The sequence below is a fragment of the Ranitomeya variabilis genome, chromosome 2 (genome assembly GCF_051348905.1).
Source record: "Ranitomeya variabilis isolate aRanVar5 chromosome 2, aRanVar5.hap1, whole genome shotgun sequence".
Lineage (NCBI taxonomy): Eukaryota > Metazoa > Chordata > Amphibia > Anura > Dendrobatidae > Ranitomeya > Ranitomeya variabilis.
The window spans coordinates 430139550-430166653 of NC_135233.1; the positions used below are offsets into that span (position 1 = coordinate 430139550).

At 45.3% G+C, this 27104-nt stretch overlaps 1 protein-coding gene across 10 annotated transcripts in view; it reads right to left on the reverse strand.

The window, feature by feature from the left end:
* Window positions 1–27104, reverse strand: part of SHANK2 (SH3 and multiple ankyrin repeat domains 2) — a 672686-nt gene that overhangs the window by 136515 nt on the left and 509067 nt on the right. The window lies entirely within an intron of this gene.

Here is a 27104-nt window from a genome sequence, read left to right on the forward strand (position 1 = left end):
ACATGCATTGTGGGGACAAGAGTATGCCGACTCCACCACCAGGTCTGTTTGTGGGTCTTGGGGAATGGTAGAATTGTAAGCCACCATGGGAAATGGCAGCAGGGGAGACAGTGTCAGAGTCCTGGATCCAGGTTTCAGTGAGGGCCAACAGATTCAGAGAGTTGTTCAGAAAGTAGTTGTGCAGGAAAGGAAGCTTGTTACATACAGACCATGGATTCCAAAGGACACAATTGAAAGAGAGAGATGAGGGAGTGCAAGTAATATTAATAAGGTTTGTATGGTTTTGATATGAGGTAGGGTAGCGGTTGGGGGATGGGGGACCGGGGTTGGGGGAGATGTCCCCCGAAATCAGTAGGAGTAGGAAGATAAAAAGCAAGTAGTTTTTGGAAGTGTATTAAGTTTTTTTGTGCAGTGTGTTTGGGCAAGATGGGCTGAGGTTTTTCAGGAAGGTGAGAAGTGCATGGGAGCTGTACATGGGAGAGGGAAGGAGAGAGGAGCTGATGTATATGAGTCATGGTGGAGGGGGGATTGGGCAGTGAATGTGGATTGCAAGGGAGCATAGGAGGATAGGAATAAAGCACATGGATAGAAGGGAGAGCAGAGAGTGGGTTACCTGACTCCTGCCCTGACTAACTGCCATGAAAGCTCTTAGTTCCAGTGTACTGTAGTAACGGCCGTTCTTGGTGTTTTATGACGGAGCCCATCACAGGTCTTCTATTACACCGAGAATCATCTAATAGTACAACCTCCCCTTGTATGAGGAGCATCCACCCTGGAAAGAGCACATCACTCAGGCTTTCTTTATAAGAACAGACAAAATTGCAATGTTAATATGGATATCCCGCCAATGAGATATTCCAAAGTAACCAGAGTGTGCTGGAAAAAGTGTCTGATCAAAAGTACAGCGAGCGGGTACAACCTGTGGTTCTCCAGCCTGTATGGAGCTGAATGTGCCACAGTGCACTATTAACCAAGCAACACGCCGGGCACCAATGTGAGCAGCTGTACCCGGCAGTGCGCGGAGCGGTGCTGTCCTGTCCTATACAATGCTCACTGGTGAAACTGAGGATAGTTGATGGGTGTCAGAGCTCCACTGATCTGATACTGATGACCTATACTAAGGTCATTAATATAATTGTATTGAAATAAGATTTTAATGAAATCCCAGGATCTGCCTACTTTACAATGCAAACCGTTATCATGCCAGTGTGCATTGCCTCACATGTGGTTGTCATGCTATACAGGGACACTGATTCCTAGCAGCGCCCTGTGATGTCCTCTGAGCAGCACCCACCATGTCATTGCAGAGGGAGGGAACGTAACCGCTATACAAGCAAAGCAAACATCCAATGCAAATTTTACATTTCAAAATATTGGACAATAAACAAGTTGTGTGTTATGATCTGGTGGCATAAGAGCAGCATGAGACGTACTCTGGAGAAGGTGGTACCTGTACTGACCGCAGACCCTGTACCTAACACCGCAACTAGAAGTAGCCGTGGAATGTACCTGTTATGACCCCAATGGCAGAGGGTCTCAGGAATAAATACCAAGTCTGCAAACACAAAAAACCAGCTCATAGGGCAGTGGTAACTGGGCTGACCGTATATCTAATCCTAGCACCACAAATAGCAGCAGCCGGGGAACGTGCCTACGTTGGTTCTAGACGTCTCGCGCCAGCCAGAGAACTAACTAACCCTAGAAGGGAAAAGATAGACCTTTCTTGCCTCCAGAGAAAAGACCCCAAAAGTCGGATACAAGCCCCCAACAAATAATAACGGTGAGGTAAGAAGAAAAGACAAACGTAAGAATGAACTAGGTATTTAGCAAAGAGAGGCCCACTGACTAATAGCAGAATCTAGTAAGATGACTTATACGGTCAGCAAAAACCCTATCAAAATTTCCACGCTGGATATTCAAGAACCCCCGAACCGTCTAACGGCCCGGGGGGAGAATACCAGCCCCCTAGAGCTTCCAGCAAAATCAGGAATCACATTTAGTACAAGCTGGACAAAAAATAAGAGCAATACAAATAACCAAAAAACAAGGAAGCAAGACTTAGCTTAATTTTGCAAGAACCCGGACCAGCAGACAGGAGCAAACAGAAAGAACTGATTACAACGATGCCAGGCACCAGACTGAGAATTCAGGAAGTTCCTATAGCAACACCCCTGGACTAACGACCCAGGTGGGTGCCAAACTGAGGAAAGACAATCCCAGAGTCATATCACTAGTGACCACAAGAGGGAGCCAAAAAAGTCTAATTCACAACAGTACCCCCCCTTTAAGGAGGGGTCACCGAACCCTCACCAAGACCACCAGGGCGATCAGGATGAGCAGCGTGAAAGGCACGAACTAAATCGGCCGCATGCACATCAGAGGCAACCACCCAGGAATTATCCTCCTGACCATAGCCCTTCCACTTGACCAGATACTGAAGCCTCCGCCTGGAGAGACGAGAATCCAAGATCTTCTCCACCACGTACTCCAACTCGCCCTCAACCAACACCGGAGCAGGAGGCTCAACAGAAGGAACCACAGGTACAACGTACCGCCGCAACAAAGACCTATGGAACACGTTGTGAATGGCAAACGACACCGGAAGATCCAAGCGAAAGGACACAGGATTAAGGATTTCCAATATCTTGTAAGGACCGATGAAGCGAGGCTTAAATTTAGGAGAGGAGACCTTCATAGGAACAAATCGAGAAGACAGCCATACCAAATCCCCAACACGAAGTCGGGGACCCACACCGCGGCGGCGGTTGGCAAAACGCTGAGCCTTCTCCTGTGACAACTTTAAGTTGTCCACCACATGATTCCAAATCTGCTGCAACCTATCCACCACAGAATCTACCCCAGGACAGTCAGAAGGCTCCACATGTCCCGAGGAAAAACGAGGATGGAAACCAGAGTTGCAGAAAAATGGCGAAACCAAAGTAGCGGAACTAGCCCGATTATTAAGGGCAAACTCAGCCAACGGCAAAAAGGTCACCCAATCATCCTGATCTGCAGAAACAAAACACCTCAAATAAGCCTCCAGAGTCTGATTAGTTCGTTCCGTTTGTCCATTAGTCTGAGGATGAAAGGCAGACGAAAACGACAAATCAATGCCCATCTTAGCACAAAAGGATCGCCAGAACCTGGAAACAAACTGGGATCCTCTGTCAGACACGATATTCTCAGGAATGCCGTGTAAACGAACCACATTCTGAAAGAACAAAGGAACCAGATCGGAAGAGGAAGGCAGCTTAGGCAAAGATACCAAATGGACCATCTTGGAAAAGCGATCACATACCACCCAGATGACAGACATGCCCTGAGACACCGGAAGATCTGAAATGAAATCCATGGAAATGTGTGTCCAAGGCCTCTTCGGGACAGGCAAGGGCAAGAGCAACCCGCTGGCACGAGAACAGCAAGGCTTAGCTCGAGCACAAGTCCCACAGGACTGCACAAATGACCGCACATCCCGTGACAAGGAAGGCCACCAAAAGGACCTAGCCACCAAATCTCTGGTGCCAAAAATTCCCGGATGCCCTGCCAACACCGAGGAATGAACCTCGGAAATGACTCTGCTGGTCCACTTATCAGGAACAAACAGTCTGTCAGGTGGACAAGAATCAGGTCTACCAGCCTGAAATCTCTGCAACACACGTCGCAAATCCGGAGAAATGGCTGACAAGATTACTCCCTCTTTAAGAATACCAACTGGTTCTGCGACTCCAGGAGAGTCAGGCACAAAGCTCCTTGAAAGAGCATCAGCCTTCACATTCTTTGAACCTGGTAAATACGAGACCACAAAGTCAAAACGGGAGAAAAACAATGACCAACGGGCCTGTCTAGGATTCAGGCGTTTAGCAGACTCGAGATACATCAGATTTTTGTGATCAGTCAAGACCACCACACGATGCTTAGCACCCTCGAGCCAATGACGCCACTCCTCAAATGCCCATTTCATGGCCAGCAACTCCCGATTGCCAACATCATAATTCCGCTCAGCAGGCGAAAACTTCCTAGAGAAAAAAGCACATGGTCTCATTACAGAGCAACCAGGGCCTCTCTGCGACAAAACGGCCCCTGCCCCAATCTCAGAAGCATCCACTTCAACCTGAAAGGGAAGTGAGACATCAGGCTGGCACAAAACAGGCGCTGAAGTAAACCGGCGCTTCAACTCTTGGAAAGCTTCCACGGCTGCAGGAGCCCAGTTAGCAACATCAGAACCTTTCTTGGTCATATCCGTCAAAGGTTTAACAACGCTAGAAAAATTAGCGATAAAACGACGGTAGAAGTTAGCAAAACCCAAGAACTTCTGAAGACTCTTAACTGACGTGGGTTGAGTCCAATCATGAATAGCTCGGACCTTGACTGGGTCCATCTCCACCGCAGAAGGGGAAAAAATAAAACCCAAAAAGGGAACCTTCTGTACTCCAAAGAGACACTTTGAGCCCTTAACAAACAAAGCATTCTCACGCAAGACCTGAAACACCATCCTGACCTGCTCTACATGCGAGTCCCAATCATCAGAAAAAAACAGAATATCATCCAGATAAACAATCATAAATTTATCCAGATACTTCCGGAAAATATCATGCATAAAGGACTGAAACACTGAAGGAGCATTAGAGAGCCCAAAAGGCATCACCAAGTACTCAAAATGACCTTCGGGCGTATTAAATGCAGTTTTCCATTCATCTCCCTGCTTAATGCGCACAAGGTTGTACGCCCCACGAAGATCTATCTTGGTGAACCACTTGGCACCTTTAATCCGGGCAAACAAGTCCGACAACAGAGGCAAAGGATACTGAAATTTAACAGTGATTTTATTCAGAAGCCTATAGTCAATACAAGGTCTCAAAGATCCGTCTTTCTTGGCCACAAAAAAGAATCCCGCACCAAGAGGGGAAGAGGATGGACGGATATGCCCCTTCTCCAGAGATTCCTTGATATACGAATGCATTGCGGTATGCTCAGGTACAGACAGATTAAATAGTCTTCCCTTAGGAAATTTACCACCTGGAATCAAATCTATAGCGCAGTCATAGTCCCTATGAGGAGGCAGAGCACTGGACCTGGACTCGCTGAATACATCCTGAAAATCAGACAAATACTCAGGAACTTCCGAAGGAGTAGAGGAAGCAATAGACACCGGCGGGGAATCACCATGAATTCCCTGACAGCCCCAACTTGACACAGACATTGCCTTCCAATCCAAGACTGGATTATGGGTCTGTAACCATGGTAGACCCAAAACGACCAAATCATGCATTTTATGCAGAACAAGAAAACGAATCACCTCCCGATGTTCAGGAGTCATACACATGGTTACCTGTGTCCAAAACTGTGGTTTATTTTCCGCCAATGGCGTAGCATCAATACCTCTAAGAGGGATAGGATTTACCAATGGCTCAAGAACAAAACCACAGCGCCTGGCAAATGACAGATCCATAAGACTCAGGGCAGCACCTGAATCCACAAACGCCATAACAGGGTAGGAAGACAATGAGCAAATTAAAGTCACAGACAAAATAAATTTAGGTTGCAAATTACCAATGGCGACAGGGCTAACAACCCTTGTTAGGCGTTTAGAGCATGCTGATATAACATGTGTAGAATCACCACAGTAAAAACACAGCCCATTCTGACGTCTATGATTTTTCCGTTCATTTCTAGTCTGAATTCTATCAAATTGCATTAAATCAGGTGTCTGTTCAGACAACACCACCAGAGGATTAGCAGTTTTGCGCTCCCGCAAACGCCGATCAATTTGAATAGCCAGCGCCATGGAATCATTCAGACTTGTAGGAATGGAGAAACCCACCATCACATTCTTAATGGCTTCAGAAAGGCCATTTCTGAAATTTGCGGCCAGAGCACACTCATTCCACTGAGTAAGCACGGACCATTTCCGAAATTTTTGGCAATACACTTCAGCTTCATCCTGTCCCTGAGAAATAGCCAGCAAGGCTTTTTCTGCCTGAATTTCAAGATTGGGTTCCTCGTAAAGCAATCCGAGCGCCAGAAAAAACGCATCAATATTCGCCAATGCCGGATCTCCTGGCGCTAGCGAGAAAGCCCAATCCTGAGGGTCGCCCCGCAAGAAAGAGATAACAATTTTAACTTGCTGAGCTGAGTCTCCAGACGAACGGGGTCTCAGAGATAGAAACAATTTACAATTATCCCTGAAATTCCTAAACTTAAATCGGTCTCCAGAGAACAGTTCAGGAATAGGTATTTTAGGTTCAGACATTGGACTACTGGTAACAAAATCTTGTATGCTCTGCACACGAGCAGCAAGCTGATCCACACTTGTAATCAAGGTCTGGACATTCATGTCTGCAGCAAGCATAAGCCACTCAGAGGTAAAGGGGAGGAAGAAAGAGAGGAAAAAAAAAAAACCTCAGAATTTCCTTTCTTATAATCCCACTTCTGCAATGCATTAAACATTCAATGTTGGCCTGGCATACTGTTATGACCCCAATGGCAGAGGGTCTCAGGAATAAATACCAAGTCTGCAAACACAAAAAAAACAGCTCATAGGGCAGTGGTAACTGGGCTGACCGTATATCTAATCCTAGCACCACAAATAGCAGCAGCCGGGGAACGTGCCTACGTTGGTTCTAGACGTCTCGCGCCAGCCGGAGAACTAACTAACCCTAGAAGGGAAAAGATAGACCTTTCTTGCCTCCAGAGAAAAGACCCCAAAAGTTGGATACAAGCCCCCAACAAATAATAACGGTGAGGTAAGAAGAAAAGACAAACGTAAGAATGAACTAGGTATTTAGCAAAGAGAGGCCCACTGACTAATAGCAGAATATAGTAAGATGACTTATACGGTCAGCAAAAACCCTATCAAAATTTCCACGCTGGATATTCAAGAACCCCCGAACCGTCTAATGGCCCGGGGGGAGAATACCAGCCCCCTAGAGCTTCCAGCAAAATCAGGAATCACATTTAGTACAAGCTGGACAAAAAAATAAGAGCAATACAAATAACCAAAAAACAAGGAAGCAAGACTTAGCTTAATTTTGCAAGAACCCGGACCAGCAGACAGGAGCAAACAGAAAGAACTGATTACAACGATGCCAGGCACCAGACTGAGAATTCAGGAAGTTCCTATAGCAACACCCCTGGACTAACGACCCAAGTGGGTGCCAAACTGAGGAAAGACAATCCCAGAGTCATATCACTAGTGACCACAAGAGGGAGCCAAAAAAGTCTAATTCACAACATGTACCTAGCGCTCCCTAGACATCTCGACACAGCCGGAGGACTAATTACCCCTAGAGATAGAAAAGGGAAAACTATCTTGCCTCAGAGAAAATCCCCAAAGGATAGGCAGCCCCCCACAAATATTGACTGTGAGAGGAGAGGGAAAAAAACATACACAGACTGAAATGAGAATTTAGCAAAGGAGGCCACTTCTAGCTAAATAGAAAGGATAGGACAGAGTACTATGCGGTCAGTATTAAATCACTAGAAAATATCCACCACAGAAAATACAAAATCTCCACAGCTAACTAAAGATATGGAGGGTATATCTGCATCTCCAGAGATACCAGCTTGGCTAAAAAAATCCTTATACAGACCAAGCTGGACAAGACAAAACATAGGAAAGAACTGAACAATAAGACCACAGCATGTGGACAGCAAAATCAAGGCCAGAACTTATCTTTGATGAAAAGAACTGCAAAGCAGAGAGACCAGGCAGGGATGTGAATCCTCCAGGAACAATGGACAACTGGCATTGACTAAAGGGTGAGGCAAGACTAAATAGCCCAGTCCAAATTGCAAAAAGTGAACACACCTGATAAATGCTGTGATTCAGAGACAGCAGCGCTACCACTTTCAACCACCGGAGGGAGCCCAAGAGCAGAATTCACAACAGTTGTGGGAATAGCCCTGTGAACGGATATGTAGAGGTTTGGAGCGACGTATGAGAAAAAAAACTACAGCCCGTAAGATATTTTGCAAAACTGATAAAACAAGCTTCTGGATCTATCTAGAGAAAAACAAAAGTTTGTCAATCTGCGCTCACATTCATTAAGATAACACTGAAGTCCAGAAGAAGTGACCACATGGCCTAGAGTGCAGGTGAAGTGGCCACTTCACCCCGCTGTGGAGAACTGACCATCTGACCCCAAGCCTAGGAGAAGTGGCCGGCTGACCCCGAGCCTAGGAGATGTGGCCACCTGGCCCCGAGCCCAGGAGAAGTGGCCACCTGACCCCGAGCCCAGGAGAAGTGGCCACCTGACCCCGAGCCCAGGAGAAATGGCCGCCTGACCCTGAGCCCAGGAGAAATGGCCGCCTGACCCCGAGCCCAGGAGAAGTCGCCGTCTGACCCCGAGCCCAGGAGAAGTGGCCGCCTGACCCCGAGCCCAGTAGAAGTGGCTGCCTGACCAAGCCCAGGAGAAGTGGCCACCTGACCCCAAGCTCAGGAGAAGTGGTTGCTTGACCCCGAGCCCAGGAGAAGTAGCCGCCTGACCCCAAGCCTAGCAGAAGTGGCCGTTTGACCCCGAGCCCAGGAGAAGTGGCCGCCTGACTCTGAGCCTAGGAGAAGTGGCCGCCTGACCCCAAGCCTAGGAGAAATGGCCGCCTGACCCCGAGCCTTGGAGAAGTGGCCGCCTGACCCCGAGCCCAGGAGAAGTGGGTCCCAACAAAGTTAATTCCTGTTAATTGGTACTAAATCCAAAACTGGATTTACCCCACTAAATGTGACTGGATTACAACAGGATCTGTTCCTGTAAATGTGTTTGGATCAAAACGGGATCTATTCTTGTAAATGGGATTGTATTCCAGCATGATCTATTACTTCAAATGGGATCTCAGCCTATTCTTTGTGCTCAACTGAATTGGGTCATGAGAATTTGCCTTAAGTGGGATAAGGTCCCAGTATAGTTCCTATAAATGGGATAACTAAACTCACCAGGATCTGTCACAGTAAATGGATCACAGCAGGATCCAAAAATTTTATTGGATTTCAGCATAATCTTTTCCCTTAACTGAATTAGATCCCGGTCAGAACTGTCCATGTAAATGTGATTGTATCCCAGCAGGATCTGTTCTGAATTGGATACTAGTAGCTTTTGCGTCAATAAATAACATTGGATCTCAGGAGAATCTGTCCCTAATCTTAAATCTTAAATCAAATTTGATCCCAGCAGGATCTGTACCCATAAATCAGACTGGATCTCAGCAGGATCTGTCCATCTAAAATCGGACTGGATCCAAGCAGAATCAGTCCCTCTAAATCAGATCGGATCCCAGCTTGATCTGTCCTTATAAATATGACTGGATGACAGCAAGATCTATCTGTCCCTCTAAATTGGATTGGATAACAGCAGGATCTGTCCCTATAAATAGGATTGGATGACAGCAGGATGACTTACAACTTTTAGAAGGAAGAAAACCCCACCGCTGAGAATGGCTGATGAGCTCCCCATGCACAGCGTTCTCTCTGTTATGTCTCTGTCCATCATGTTTGCATTTCCTAACAGCTGCACTTACATCACATCAGTCCAGAACTTTAGCTAGAAGCTCCTGGATGCCAAACATGTATGAAGGCCCCCGACCGTCATGTGCCATTTATAGTTTTGCGGTCTCTGCCTCAATCCCACTCACCCCTAAGTGGGGAAAAAACTGGGTCATTTTGCTTGGATTTCAATATATTTGGACATGAGATGGACACTGCTAGAGATATACAATGTGTGGAGAAGGAGGAGGAAACTGTGAGGGTTAATAGTGAAATATACAGACTGTAGGATTACGACCACCAGCGAGCGCCATATCTAAGCTGCGTGCCTGCAGACGTCACCGTGCCCAGGGACCGGAGAATACGGACTGGGATAGGTGTATGCGTAGATGAGAGCATTATACTGAATGACAATGAGTACACACGTACATCCAGCCACAAGCCGGTGACAGAATGGTTACACCATGCTCGAGTGGGATTAGACGAGGAGACGGCGAGAGAACAGAAAGACTTGCTCACAGCTGGGGCCGAACTGCCGGTAATTGCTACCAGCAAACGCTCAGTTTGTACATGGGATGATGAAGAACAATGCCGGCGTCGCCAAGGAGCTGACAAATTAATTTTGGGCTGGAGCGAAAGCTGCAGATGCCCGACCATCCACTCCCACTTCGGGGGTCTCGCCCACAGGTCCACTTCTCGTAATGGCAGCCATAAAATATCATTATGTCAGCCGGTGTTCTTTCCTGTCACGTGTTGGAATAACAATTGGGGGGGGGGTCTTAAGAAACGTCTGCGTGATCTTCCCCTCTGAAGGCGCAGAACATCAAAAGGTTGATAATGGACTGAAGTAAAGTGGGGATGGGGGGCTCTTAGTTGCTATAGTAACTCGTCATTACCATGAACTTCTCACAGTGTCTTCACATTGGTTTTCTCCAGTCTTCTCTCACCTTGTGTTCCCCCTCCTACTACAAACTGCCACCTTCCCACCGCTCTGCGACACAAAACCACAGGTGCCGGCCATCGTGCCCCTCAGTGTGCTGCGTGCAGGAACGTATCTGCCAGCGACGCCAACATTCCCTAAATTAAATTATGTATGCATGGCTACGGCTGTGCAGGGGTTAAATCATACCTGACAAATCCCCTAAAATGTCCGGAAAAAAGAGAGACCTCTAGGAGGTAATCTTCTGGGTGCTGATGAAATCTCTCAGAGGTTACTTGTCTGTGACAATGGGGTGCTGAGTCCTTACATTGAGCATCAACATCCAGACGACCTTCACTGGGAGGACAACATGGCCTGGCAAAAAACGGGTGGTCACAAGAACCAACGGCCTCTAGAAGATTGCAAGTGTGGGTTACATATTAGCTCATCCTAAGGTTCCGAACAAATAGAGGGTAATAAAAATGGATCGTGGGGAGCGACCAATTGCCCCTTCTTCAAGTCAGCAGTGCAAAGAGAAGACAAGCAACATGGATGGCTTTAAAAGAGCAAGATTTAAAGGGCCCAAAGGCGCACCATGACGATCTGACATTGGGGACCATCTGTGATACAGTTTAATGTGGTTTTCCAGTTTTATTAAACCGCTTTCTCCAGCTGCATTGTTAAAAAAAAAAAAAACAACCTGTGCTTCAAAGAGGTTTTCCACAACCTGAAAACTCCTTTAAGCTTGTGCCCGTTTTTTCAATCAAATACATTTTAAAAAAGTAGCATTTTTGTACAAGTTCTTAATTAAAAATTTCCTGTTTTTTTTTTCTACAGCCACCAAGCAGATCTATGCGTCTCCAAGGCAACAATCACATTATGTAGGGTCTTATCCTACAGTCGTTCCATTTGTCCCCTACTTTGTACTCTGTACATTTAGTAGTTTTGTGAAATAGAAAGAAGAGGCACAGCACTGCAGGATCAGACTACACAAGGTATGGTTGTAGTCTGTTACTATGGCGATATAGTCTATATAGAAACTGTAGACACAGCAAGAAGAAATGGTAGGGAATAACATCCCTAAGTATTTTTGAAAGTTCCAGAACTTTTTTTTACTAAAGTAAATATAACACAATAATTGATCCAACAGGATCCTTTATTTTGCTGGCCCAGTAGGACATATAAGAATGCACCCCCATCATTGGTCCCTGGAGTTCAGCACCAGCATTCACCCCACAATGGCGCCATTTTTCAATAGGCTACAATGGGCAGCACGGTGGCGCAGTGGTTAGCACAGCAGCCTTGCAGCGCTGGAGTCCTGGGTTCTAATCCCACCAAGGACAGCATCTGCAAAGAGTTTGTATGTTCTCTCTGTTTGCGTGGGTTTCCTCCGGGCACTCCGGTTTCCTCCCACATTCCAAAGACATACTGATAGGGAATTTAGATTGTGAGCCCCAACGGTGACAGCGATGATAATGTGTGCAAACTGTAAAGCGCTTAGGAATATGTTAGCGCTATATAAAAATAAAGATTATTATTATATACATACCCTGCCCGTACACATGCTGGCAGACTTTTTTCAGCCCTTGCTTTGATGTTGCACTAAGTATCACAGTGCCTGTCACTTGCCAGTCTGGCTTTTTACTTGTCAGACTGTGCCGTTCTTTAAAATGCTAAACATGTTATTGACATTTCATTTTTAGCATCTAGAAGATGGAGCCCGAATCTATTGTTTGCCTTTTGCCATTAGCGGGAATTAATTACATGGCAAACAGCTTGCAATTATAATGACAAATATTACTTAACAGTCCGGTGTTATTTGATTGATTTCCAATGGCGGATGGAAATGTGTACAGAGAGCAGAAAGACTGAATAAATAGCAAGCGTTGTGCGGGTCTCTGCCAGCTGTCCAGATCTCAAATCCATGGATTTCTTCCTTGGTGCAGGAGGGAAGTCAGCGGCTTCACAGCTGGGGTTAGAGGATTATTAAATAATAATCCCACAAGATAAGAAAAAAAAAAGAAGGAAAACCCTATTGAATGATGGGAAAGATCTATGGCAAGATGTTCGCTTAAGCTTTCAGTAATCTTGTCTTCCAGGTCAACACACGCTGTCATTTTTTATCGGGGGAACGGACAGGACGTGCAGCAGGGAGAAGAAATCTTTCCCAAATTTGACTCCGAGGGCCTGATTCATCATTTGTGGATGCTTGGTTTATTTTTAAAGTCACTTTTCATTTTTTTTTCTCTTCTTTGACATTTTTGTGCCAGATTCTCAGAATGGAGCACGTGGTTCATGAATTTTGCCCAAAATAAAAATATGCTTTATTTTTGTCTTTTAACTTTTTTGGGGGGGTCATTTCAGCGCAAAAAGTCACATTAAATAAACAAACAAACAAACTAGAATCTACTTTAAAGTGCAAATTTAAAGAAGAAAAATGGCAAAAATAACATTAAAAAATAAGACAAAAAAAGAGGGGAACATGCATCAATGAATAAGGCTTCTCATGTCTTACTCATATGGGTGTAACTACCAAGGTATCAGCTTAGCAGATTTCTAAAGCCGAAAACTAAAGGGGCCCATTGCCACTCAGCTATAAGGTGCAGTTATTGATGACTACAGACATTGTAAGGAAAGCAGGGATATGGATGTGCCCCTACGTTTTATTATAGACGCCTGCTGTGCACACTATTACTACTGCATCAGCCCTGTACTATGACATCACGTGTACATTATATCTCCATGTGACATTGTGTTACACTTTGATGAGGCCGGTTATTGGCTGCTGTGGTCACGTGGAAAATATATAGGCAGTGAAGTCTGCAGCCAACATACCGTAAACTGGAGACGTGTGGGGAGCAGAGCTGGAATGACTGGCAGTAAAACCTTATGCAAGGTTCTTAGCGCACAATTGACAAGGTGACGTTGTTTAGGGGATTGACCTATCTCTTATTAACCTAAATCTACAAAATTATCTCTGAATAGGTGGGTACCAAATTTACTCAATATTATGAAATCAGCCTTGGGCAGAGGGAGGACGGCACAACTTAGATGGCGGCAGTCACCTCCTCCACATGTCAATGCAAAAGACAAAGTTAGTCAACCCCTTCTTATAAAGTGATATAGATGGGCAGGTGTAAATCTGCTGCAATACAAACACAGAGATGTAGCAGCAACCTGCGGACGCTGAGATATATGCAGGCGTCTCCTGTCATACAGGTGTAGTGCTAAATATGGGGGCCTGCAGTGTGATGTCGCCTTGTTGTGGCAGGTGGGCTCAAACTATTTGATCAAATGGATAAGTCTAATACATCTAGCAACACAGTATAAAGTCTTACATGATTACACACATCTTGGCGCCTGCAGGGTGCATATACTTTTGCATTGCATATACAACTGATTTACACCTTTCCATTTTTTCTGGTTTATTAGGAGGCGCTCACTTACCTGGTATTTTGCATAAGATCGATACACAAATGATAGACAAATCTAATAGACGGCACCGTTTTCTCACTGTAAAGAGGCTTTCATTCATGTATAATTGAGTGTTGCCATCTTGGCGGTCTTATATTGACAGAATAAATGGGAATCCATGGTGAAATTAGAAGTCACATGACTAAATTGGGGTGAAATTGATTAGCTCTCTGCGCCTCGCAGAGATGAGCAGCGGTGCCACCAAGCCGAGTATTGTATGTGAAGCAGTCGTTTTTACGCTAATGAACTGCACATATGGTGCACGCAAGGTTAATTGCCCTCCCCGGTCGCCTGATGGGAAAATCCTTCCCAGCTATTAAGATTTTAACAAGAGCAGCAACTTTATTTATTTCGTGTACACAAATAGCTATTTTGTGGAAATGCTTTTGTTAATGACAGAAATTGTCTGAAAACACTTCTAGGAAAAAAAAAAGCAAGCCCATGGTGTTCAGACTGCGTGGAGCGTTTCCCCCCAGCTCTGGGAAGGGTCTTCAGCTGCAAAAATTACAATAAAATTATTGTAAGAGAATGACTTTAAAAGAAAACGTGCAGAGAACAAACTAATCACAGTTGTAGAGGCGCAGCTGCTGGAGAGGGGGGGCGTCTTGGGGCTAAAAATACACCAGCGAACCCACCCCCACCCCGGCAATGTAGATGCACCAACTCCGATACGATGCCGACACTCGCTGGGGTGACGTTCATATAATGCACAACACAACCCGACACTTCCAGATGCAAATCCAGGAGGAGGGCTGACCATTAAATGTTACCAAATATTACATGCCAGCATATACTGCAGATGAACATGAGCATCCATCCATCACTGTAAGAGCCATATAATAAGCATCTTTAACAGGTCATATGCAGAAAATCCAGGCTACGGCTGATACAAGGAGCCGCCTAGTTTGGAAACCCCATTTTCAATTTTAGTATTAGAGATCCACTGTTCAGGATTCTCATCTCTACGCCGGAGGTAACAGCGGCTTCTTGCTTTGGAGAAGATATCCTATACTACAAAGAAAACCAATAGATATGAAAATTCGGACAAATCAAGACATCTGGAGAAAGTAAAAGCTGCTGCTGCTCTCACTTCCTCCGGGCTGATTGGCTGCAGGGATCGTGTGATATAACAATGTGATGTGATCCCCGGAAATGCGAGTGACCACACTGCTGGAACGGCACCTGGGTGGAAACAGAAGTGTTTTAGAAAGGGTTGTCAGAGTAGTGCAAAACCTCATTAAATGCATGTATTTTGGGTTAAAAATCATTTTTACAATCAAGTTTAACCCCTTCACCCCCAAGGGGGGTTTGCACGTTATGGACCGGGCCAATTTTTACAATTCTGACCACTGTCCCTTTATGAGGTTATAACTCTGGAACGCTTCAACGGATCCCGGTGATTCTGACACTGTTTTCTCGTGACATATTGTACTTCATGATAGTGGTAAAATTTCTTTGATATTAACTGCGTTTATTTGTGAAAAAAAGGGAAATTTGGCGAAAATTTTGAAAATTTCGCAATTTTCCAACTTTGAATTTTTATGCAATTAAATCACAGTGATATGTCACACAAAATACTTAATAAGTAACATTTCCCACATGTCTACTTTACATCAGCACAATTTTGTCACCAAAATTTTTTTTTGTTAGGGAGTTATAAGGGTTAAAATTTGACCAGCAATTTCTCATTTTCACAACACCATTTTTTTTTAGGGACCACATCTCATTTGAAGTCATTTTGAGGGGTCTATATGATAGAAAATACCCAAGTGTGACACCATTCTAAAAACTGCACCCCTCAAGGTGCTCAAAACCACATTCAAGAAGTTTATTAACCCTTTAGGTGTTTCACAGGAATTTTTGGAATGTTTAAATAAAAATGAGCATTTAACTTTTTTTTTCACACAAAATTTACTTCAGCTCCAATTTGTTTTATTTTACCAAGGGTAACAGGAGAAAATGGACCCCAAAAGATGTTGTACAATTTGTCCTGAGTACGCTGATACCCCATATGTGGGGGTAAATCACTGTTTGGGCGCATGACAGAGCTCGGAAGGGAAGGAGCGCCGTTTGACTTTTCAATGCAAAATTGACAGGAATTGAGGTGGGACGCCATGTTGCGTTTAGAGAGCCACTAATGTGCCTAAACATTGAAACCCCCCACAAGTGACACCATTTTGGAAAGTAGACCCCCTAAGGAACTTATCTAGAGGTGTGGTGAGCACTTTGACCCACCAAGTGCTTCACAGAAGTTTATAATGCAAAGCCATAAAAATAAAACAAACATTTTTTTCCCACAAAAATTATTTTTTAGCCCCCAGTTTTGTATTTTCCCGAGGGTAACAGGAGAAATTGGACCCCAAAAGTTGTTGTCCAATTTGTCTTGAGTACGCTGATACCCCATATGTGGGGGGGAACCACCGTTTGGGCGCATGGGAGGGCTCGGACGGGAAGGAGCGCCATTTGGAATGCAGACTTAGATGGAATGGTCTGCAGGCGTCACATTGCGTTTGCAGAGGCCCTAATGTACCTAAACAGTAGAAACCCCCCACAAGTGACACCATTTTGGAAAGTAGACCCCCTAAGGAACTCATCTAGATGTGTTGTGAGAGCTTTGAACCCCCAATTGTTTCACTACAGTTTATAACGCAGAGCCATGCAAATAAAAAATATTTTTTTTCCACAAAAATTATTTTTTAGCCCCCAGTTTTGTATTTTCCCGAGGGTAACAGGAGAAATTGGACCCAAAAAGTTGTTGTCCAATTTGTCCTGAGTACGCTGATACCCCATATGTGGGGGGGAACCACTGTTTGGGCGCATGGGAGGGCTCGGAAGGGATGGAGCGCCATTTTGAATGTAGACTTAGATGGAATGGTCTGCAGGCGTCACATTGCGTTTGCAGAGCCCTAATGTACCTAAACAGTAAAAAAAAACACAAGTGACACCATTTTGGAAAGTAGACCCCCTAAGCAACTCATATAGAGTTGTGTTGTGAGAGTTTTGAACCCTCAAGTGTTTCACTACAGTTTATAACGCATAGCCGTGAAAATAAAAATAAAAAAATTTCCCCCCCAAATTATTTTTTAGCCCCCAGTTTTGTATTTTCCCAAGGGTAACAGGAGAAATTGGACCCCAAAAGTTGTTCTCCAATGTGTTCCGAGTACGCTGATACCCCATATGTTGGGGTAAACCCCTGTTTGGGTGCACGGGAGAGCTCGGAAGGGAAGGAGCATTGTTTTACTTTTTCAACGCAAAATTGGCTGAAATTGAGATCGGACGCCATGTCGCATTTGGAGAGCCCCTGATGTGCCTAAACAGTGGAAACCCCCCCAATTATAACTGAAACCCTAATCCAAACACACCCCTAACCCTAATCCCAATGGTAACCCTCACCACACATCTAACCCAGACACACCGCTAACCCTAATCCCAACCCTATTCCCAACCGTAGATGTAATCCAAACCCTAACCCTAACTTTAGCCCCAACCCTAACCCTAACTTTAGCCCCAACCCTAACTGTAGCCTTAACCCTAACCCTAGCCCCAACCCTAACCCTAGCCCCAACCCTAACCCTAGCCCCAACCCTAGCCCCAACCCTAACCCTAGCCCCAACCCCAACCCTAGCCCCAACCCTAGCCCCAACCCTAACCCCAACCATAGCCCTAACCCTAGCCCTAATGGTAAAATGGAAATAAATACATTTTTTAAATTTTTTTATTTTTCCCTAACTAAGGGGGTGATGAAGGGGGGTTTGATTTACTTTTATAGCGGGTTTTTTAGCTGATTTTTATGATTGGCAGCCGTCACACACTGAAAGAAGCTTTTTATTGCAAAAAATATTTTTTGCGTTACCACATTTTGAGAGCTATAATTTTTCCATATTTGAGTCCACAGAGTCATGTGAGGTCTTGTTTTTTTGCGGAACAAGTTGACGTTTTTATTGGTAACATGCTCGGGCACAGGAGATTTTTTGATCGCTTTTTATTCCGATTTTTGTGAGGCAGAATGACCAAAAAACAGCTATTCATGAATTTCTTTTGGGGGACGCGTTTACACCGTTCCGCATTTGGTAAAACTGATATAGCAGTTTTATTCTTCGGGTCAGTACGATTACAGCGATACCTCATTTATATCATTTTTTTTATGTTTTGGCGCTTTTATACGATAAAAACTATTTTATAGAAAAAATAATTATTTTGGCATCGCTTTATTCTGAGGACTATAACTTTTTTATTTTTTCGCTGATGATGCTATATGGCGGCTCGTTTTTTGCGGGACAAGATGACGTTTTCAGCGGTACCATGGTTATTTATATCCGTCTTTTTGATCGCGTGTTATTCTACTTTTTGTTGTTTTTTGCCTCTTTTTTTTTTTTTTTACGGTGTTCACTGAAGGGGTTAACTAGTGATATAGTTTTATAGGTGGGGTCGTTACGGACGCGGCGATACTAAATATGTGTACTTTTATTGTTTTATTTTTTTTTATTTAGATAAAGGAATGTATTTATGGGAATAATATTTTTTTTTTTTCTTTATTTAGGAATTTTTTATTTTATTTTTTTTTTACACATGTGGGAATTTTTTTTTTTACTTTTTTACTTTGTCCCAGGGGGGAACATTACAGATCGTTGATCTGACAGTGTGCACAGCACTCTGTCAGATCACCGATCTCACTTACAGCCGTGCAGGCTGCAGCTTTCATCTGCAGCCTGCACGGCACCCGGAGGTAATCCCTGCAGGACCCGGATGCAGCCCCGCGGCCATTTTGGATCCGGGGCCTGCAGGGATAGGAGGTAGGAGACCCTCGCAGCAACGCGATCACATCGCGTTGCTCCGGGGGTCTCAGGGAAGCCCGCAGGGAGCCCCCTCCCTGCGCGATGCTTCCCTGTACCGCCGGCAGACCGCGATCATGTTTGATCGCGGTGTGCCGGGGGTTAATGTGCCGGGGGCGGTCCGTGACCGCTCCTGGCACATAGTGCCGGCTGTCAGCTGCGATAGGCAGCTGACACCCGCCGCGATCGGCCGCGCTCCCCCCGTGAAAGCGGTCGATCGTGCTGGACGTACTATTCCGTCCTTGGGAATTAGGGCCCACCCCACATGGACGGAATAGTACGTCCAATGGCAGAAAGGGGTTAATTAAAAATCTTGCACAATTTGCCTTTTATAGCCTATATGTTGCACCATCCATTGTTGGCTGTAGTATGAAGTAACTGAGAATCCATCAGTGAGCTCGCTGTAAACTCTTATCTGCCTTTTCTGTTCCCCTCTGGGCTGATTTATAACTAAAGACCACATCAGCGTTGAACACTGTGACCGTGAATCAGCTGAAAGAAGCTTTAAAAAATTAGTCAGAAACTCTCCGGTTGGAATGAGCTCACGAATTCTAACAAAAATCGTTTTGGAACCATCAATAGACAATGCAACATAAAGGCTACAGAAGGCAAAGGATGCAAAAAATTTTGTGAAACTCAAAAGCATAAATGATATTTAGCACCACAAACATGCTTTTATGCAGAAGAAATATCCTGAAAGGAGGCCATAATGTCCATTATACCTCTTTATCCTAGGCCTATGGGTATGTGCATACGTTGAGTAAAATTTCTGCACCATTTCTGCAGCTCTTCGCAGGAAAAATGCAGTTGTAAAAACGTGCAATCTTGCCTGTGTTTTTGACTGATTTGAGTGAAGTCAATGGTGAAAAATGCAGGGCAAAAATGCACAGATAATTGACATACTACAGATTATTTTCTGCCAAGTCAAAAATAAATAATGTGTGCATGACACGTCAGGTTTCTCATTCACTTTTCTGGCACCAGGAATGCTTCAGGTTTTTCTAGAAAATCAGGCAAAAAAAGCACCAAATCTGCAATGTGTGCCCAAGTCCTTATACTATAAAAGTCTAAATTACACCATTTCCTCCACTCACTGGTGAACACTATGGTGTTGCTGAGAAGTGAACCTGTGAATGCTGGTGTCCGAGGATAAGACACTGGACCTGTCTCTATGCATTGTACATCCTGGCTTTTATGTCATCTACTCCATCCTTTACGATTGTCAGTTTTGAAACTTGGTCAAATATTGATGTTAGGATGGTCTCAAAGGATCAGACACCAATGATTAGCGACCCACTGATTCACGACTCCTCTAATCATCAGAGCTTTCTCATATAAGTAAACCCCATCCACCCAATGTCTGCAAGTCGAGAGTGTGGGATCTTCTCCTTCAGATGATGAAGATACAGCTGTAAACAGCAAAACGCTCCAAGTTACGGTAATCTGTAGTGTTACAGGATCATCGCAGTCCTAGTTTGTCATTCTTCATTTCTCCCTTATTTCTGCTGAGATGAGATTAGGGGCTGTGGCAGCTTTATTCATTGGACATGGGAATTTAAATTTGCAAATAGAAAGAGCAGTAACAAGGTTCCTGCCAATAAAACTGGGGATCTGCAGACACAAAGGCTGAAAATGAATTCCTATGTAAAGCAAACATGCAGTAAATGCGGGGCTGATGCTTAGGATAAGATCATACACAGATATTAGTTATATAAAGGAACCAGGCCGACCATCAGTATGATCGTTTGAATTCCTCCTTTTATACTGATCTACCGAATGAGATCAGCTCAGGTCATAAAAGTGCAATAATCGAAAATATTTTTGTTGGAATGCTCTAACTGTAAGTATTATGTGTAGCGCTGGTCTCATCCCTACTTGACATTCCTCTCCATGAGCCACTTAGGGTATGTGCACACATTGCGGATTTCCTGCGGATCCGCAGCGTTTTTTACCATGCAGAAACGCAGCAGATCCGCAAGTGATTCATAGTACAATGTAAATCAATGAGAAAAAAAAAAGCTGTGCTAATGGTGCGGAAAATACCGTGCGGAAACGCTGCGGATTAAAAGAAGGAGCATGTCACTTCTTTTTTTGTCGATCTGCAGCATTTTTGTACCCATTCCATTATAGAAATCCGCAGGGGTAAAAAACGCAAGAAATCTGCACAAAATCCGCAGCAAATCCGCACAAAAAAAGCATGAAATCAGCACCTGCGTTTTCTGCCAAGAGATGCAGAATCCGCACAAAACATTCCTGAGGCTAATCCGCAACGTGGGCACATAGCCTAAAGGTGTTGTCACACACAACTCTCAGTACTTGATGTGGGTGCGACAGCAAGGTGTTCATCTATCTCCACAATCAGACTTGCACTCACATCAACTTTCACCAAACAAATGGGGTAATTAGTCCCCCAAAATTATACACTTCTGTCTGATGGTTAAAAGACCAAACCCTTTCCGAAAGGCTATGGATGCTTTTTAGAGCAGACAAGGTTGGATTTTACTAAGGTTTTTGGCTGTAATATAAAAAAATGCAGTCCTTACAAGAAACGGGTAGAAAGAAAAACACAAAATAAGGTGACATACAAGCATGCAAAACAGTAACACAATAAATATTAGAAATAACAAAATTAATACCAACAGCTTTCAATCTCTATATTTTGTTCTGTTTTCCTGGGGATAGGAGAATGATAAGACACTCTCAGACCTGGCTGACCCTCGCCATGTGAATGCATTCAGACCTGGCTGACCCTCACCATGTGAACGCATTCAGACCTGGCTGACCCTCTCCATGTGAACGCATTCAGAGCTTGCTGACCCTCGCCATGTGAACGCATTCAGACCTGGCTGACCCTCACCATGTGAACGCATTAAACCTGGCTGACCCTCGCCATGTGAACGCATTCAGAGCTTGCTGACCCTCACCATGTGAACGCATTCAGAGCTTGCTGACTCTCACCATGTGAACGCATTCAGACCTGGCTGACAATCTCCATGTGAACGCATTCAGAGCTTGCTGACCATCACCATGTGAATGCATTCAGACCTGGCTGACCCTCGCCATGTGAACGCATTCAGACCTGGCTGACCCTCACCATGTGAACACATTCAAACCTGGCTGACCCTCTCCATGTGAACGCATTCAGACCTGGCTGACCCTCTCCATGTGAACGCATTCAGACCTGGCTGACCCTCTCCATGTGAACGCATTCAGACCTGGCTGACCCTCTCCATGTGAACGCATTCAGACCTGGCTGACCCTCTCCATGTGAACGCATTCAGACCTGGCTGACCCTCTCCATGTGAACGCATTCAGACCTGGCTGACCCTCTCCATGTGAACGCATTCAGAGCTTGCTGACCCTCACCATGTGAACGCATTAAACCTGGCTGAGCCTCGCCATGTGAACGCATTCAGACCTGGCTGACCCTCTCCATGTGAACGCATTCAGACCTGGCTGACCCTCTCCATGTGAACGCATTCAGACCTGGCTGACCCTCTCCATGTGAACGCATTCAGACCTGGCTGACCCTCTCCATGTTAACGCATTCAGACCTGGCTGACCCTGTCCATGTGAACGCATTCAGACCTGGCTGACCCTCTCCATGTGAACGCATTCAGACCTGGCTGACCCTCTCCATGTGAACGCATTCAGACCTGGCTGACCCTCTCCATGTGAACGCATTCAGAGCTTGCTGACCCTCACCATGTGAACGCATTAAACCTGGCTGAGCCTCGCCATGTGAACGCATTCAGACCTGGCTGACCCTCTCCATGTGAACGCATTCAGACCTGGCTGACCCTCTCCATGTGAACGCATTCAGACCTGGCTGACCCTCTCCATGTGAACGCATTCAGACCTGGCTGACCCTCTCCATGTTAACGCATTCAGACCTGGCTGACCCTGTCCATGTGAACGCATTCAGACCTGGCTGACCCTCTCCATGTGAACGCATTCAGACCTGGCTGACCCTCTCCATGTGAACGCATTCAGAGCTTGCTGACCCTCACCATGTGAACGCATTAAACCTGGCTGACCCTCGCCATGTGAACGCATTCAGACCTGGCTGACCCTCGCCATGTGAACGCATTCAGACCTGGCTGACCCTCACCATGTGAACGCATTCAGACCTGGCTGACCCTCTCCATGTGAATGCATTCAGACCTGGCTGACCCTCTCCATGTGAACGCATTCAGAGCTTGCTGACCCTCACCATGTGAACGCATTAAACCTGGCTGACCCTCGCCATGTGAACGCATTCAGACCTGGCTGACCCTCACCATGTGAATGCATTCAGACCTGGCTGACCCTCTCCATGTGAACGCATTCAGAGCTTGCTGACCCTCACCATGTGAACGCATTAAACCTGGCTGACCCTCGCCATGTGAACGCATTCAGAGCTTGCTGACCCTCACCATGTGAACGCATTAAACCTGGCTGACCCTCGCCATGTGAAGGCATTCAGACCTGGCTGACCCTCACCATGTGAACGCATTCAGACCTGGCTGACGCTCACCATGTGAACGCATTCAGACCTGGCTGACGCTCACCATGTGAACGCATTCAGAGCTTGCTGACCCTCACCATGTGAACGCATTCAACCTGGCTGACCCTCGCCATGTGAACGCATTCAGACCTGGCTGACCCTCTCCATGTGAACGCATTCAGACCTGGCTGACTCTCGCCATATGAACGCATTCAGAGCTTGCTGACCCTCACCATGTGAACGCATTAAACCTGGCTGACCCTCGCCATGTGAACGCATTCAGACTTGGCTGACCCTCTCCATGTGAACGCATTCAGACTTGGCTGACCCTCACCATGTGAACGCATTCAGACCTGGCTGACCCTCACCATGTGAACGCATTCAGACCTGGCTGACCCTCACCATGTGAACGCATTCAGACCTGGCTGACGCTCACCATGTGAACGCATTCAGAGCTTGCTGACCCTCACCATGTGAACGCATTAAACCTGGCTGACCCTCGCCATGTGAACGCATTCAGACCTGGCTGACCCTCTCCATGTGAACGCATTCAGACCTGGCTGACTCTCGCCATATGAACGCATTCAGACCTGGCTGACTCTCACCATGTGAACGCATTCAGACCTGGCTGACCCTCTCCGTGTGAACGCATTCAGACCTGGCTGACCCTCTTTATGTGAACGCATTCAGAGCTTGCTGCCCCTCACCATGTGAACGCATTCAGACCTGGCTGACCATCACCATATGAACGCATTCAGACCTGGCTGACCATCACCATGTGAACACATTCAGACCTAGCTGACCATCACCATGTGAATGCATTCAGACCTGGCTGACTCACCATGTGAACGCATTCAGACCTGGCTGACCATCACCATGTGAATGCATTCAGAGCTTGCTGACCCTCACCATGTGAACGCCTTCAGACCTGGCTGACCCTCGGCATGTGACCGCATTAAACCTGGCTGACCCTCACCATGTGAATTCAATGAAACCTGGCTGAGCCTCACCATTTTAATGTATTTAGATCTGGTTGACTTCACTAAGTGAACACACTCAGTCCTGGTCCCACCATGAGAACGCACTCGGACCTGGTCCCACCATGAGAACGCACTTGGACCTGGTCCCACCATGAGAACGCACTCGGACTTGGTCCCACCATGAGAACGCACTCGGACATGGTCCCACCATGAGAACGCACTCGGACATGGTCCCACCATGAGAATGCACTCTGACCTGACTGGCTACCATAACATGAACGGATTCAGACCTGGATGACCCCCACCATGTGAACACAGTTAGGCATAATTAGCCATATAGATTATTACATATTCACTTATAAGTGCCATGTAGTCGGACTTGCCGATGTAATACACATTAATTGGAAAAATGGTGGGAGAATCTATGGCTGGATGAAACGCAGTATGAGCTGCTGTGTTGGTGGCAATCATTTCTTGGTCAGGTAACGGTTTTAAGATTTATTCAGATTCCATAAAGAATAAAACTTCCACACTTTTTGAATGTGGAATCTCCAACCTGCAGAAATACTAGGCAATCAGTGAGGTGCGAGCACCTATGTGCCTTGAAAATTGGTTGGTGGTTCCCACTGTACTGGCAAAAGAGAATGCGCATACATAACATAGAGGCAGAACATTCAGCTACTATAGGGCCATCATAGAGATCAGCCGAGTTCTGGTCCCAACCCCTTGGCCATTAACTGTAGAGGACCAGCGCCACACTCCACAATCCAGAAAATCTGCACCATTAGGCAGAATTATGGTAAAAAGTTGGTTGAATGGTCATGGAAGTGGTGTAAAGGGGAAAAAAACGAAATCAGATATTTCTGATTTGAGTGGTAAACCTGAAATTGTAATTGAGCAGGGGGTTTCTTCTCAGCTTTGGCATCATATACCCCCGACAGATGTATTATACCCCTGTTGGCATACAATGAAACAGCAATTTTTCAGCTGTTTTTTTTTTCCCGTATGTATAATTAAATTGCATTTTCAGCAATTTGTGCAAACAGGAGGTTAAACCCATTTGCACTATTGCACCTTGGCCTATTATGAGGCAGCGCTGTAAAATCTGTGCACACGTCGCTGTAGACTGCACACACCATGCTCTGGATCATAGGCTGCAGCAACTGTCTCCTCGCGTTTTACATCCCTGCGTGTGACAAGGTGCGAGGTTTGTTACTAGGAGACAGTTGCTGCAAGTTATAACCCTGCTTGCAATGCATACGAGCAGCGCCGGCCGCTTTTGTAACGCAGTGGGTCACATCCTTTGTCCGGCAGGGTCTCCCACCGTCACTAAGTAACTGATCCAGGTATCGGGTCAGGCTCTTCATTCATTCCTGTGCTGGTTAGCAATCTTGGAATGATGCCGAACGGTGATTAATATTTTACATCCACAACATGCGACTGCCAGAACGCAGCAATAGTGTAGGAATTTCCATATGATTACATAGATTTATGTCTGTATGATTGTACTTGGTGTTGTATGGGGGAGGCCCAGGGCACTGGCCGCTCCTCAGGCCTACAGATGGCATTCACCCCTGTTCACTAAAGTAGATTGAAGGGTATTCCCAACTCTGATATCTATCCACAGAATAGGCCATAAGTCAAAAATGTGATGGATGCAGGTCCCACATCTGAAAACCACATCTATAGCGAGAACTCGCCTCTGTATCACACCTCTGTGTGGATAAGTGTATGCTCTCCCCATTCACTTCTACGGAGTTTAGAAAGCGAACACAGTCTAATGTGTCCAAGAAACCTACGGTACTTTCAGTTAGCATTATGTCAGAACTATACAGTACAGACCAAAAGTTTGAACACACCTTCTCATTTAAAGATTTTTCTGTATTATCATGACTATGAAAATTGTAAATTCACACTGAAGGCATCAAAACTATGAATTAACACATGTGGCATTATATACTTAACAAAAAAGTGTGAAACAATTGAAATTATGTCTTATATTCTAGGTTCTTCAAAGTAGCCACCTTTTGCTTTGATGACTGCTTTGCACACTCTTGGCATTCTCTTCATGAGCTTCAAGAGGTAGTCACTGGAAATATATATTTTTTCCTGTATTTTGACACTTTCGACACAGCAAATTGGTTAATTATGGTACATATTTTAGATAGATTTACCTTTAATCCCATATCAAAATCTTTAGTTTTTTTTTTAAATCTTCCCACACTAAAAGGCATCATAAAATAAAGTATAATTATCACCTTTTCTTTTAATTATTTGTTAAAAACGTGCACTGGACATTTTATTTTTCTAATCTCTTTCCATTTTCTTTAAATGTTTTATTCCATTTCCTTAATGACAAGGCTTGCCGGAACAGCAACTCCATATATATTTCTCAGGACTATGGGATGGTGTTGTGGGCATGCCCTATCATTTGTACAGGGGTCACTGTATGTGTGTTGTGGGCATGCTCTGTCACCTGTACAGAGGTCACCGTATCGGTTATTGGCATGCTCTGTCACCTGTACAGAGGTCACTGTGTGTTGTGGGTATGCTCTGTCACCTGTACAGAGGTCACTGTGTCTGTTGTAGGCATGCTCTGTCACCTGTACAGAGGTCACTGTGTCTGTTGTGGGCATGCACTGTCACCTGTACAGAGGTCACCGTGTCTGTTGTAGGCATGCACTGTCACCTGTACAGAGGTCACCGTGTCTGTTGTGGGCATGCACTGTTACCTGTACAGGGGTCACCGTGTCAGGAGAGGGAGAAGCTGTGTCCATCACCTATTGGGAATGGTGGATCCCGTGTTATCTGCCTCTAGCTTTGTATTAGAAGTATTACCTTTTTTTTTTAAACCAATAAATTTTTATTGAAAGATTGTATATCAAACAACATTTCAAAAAGAAACATCAGGAGGGGGAGAGGAGTAAGGGAGGGGGAGAGA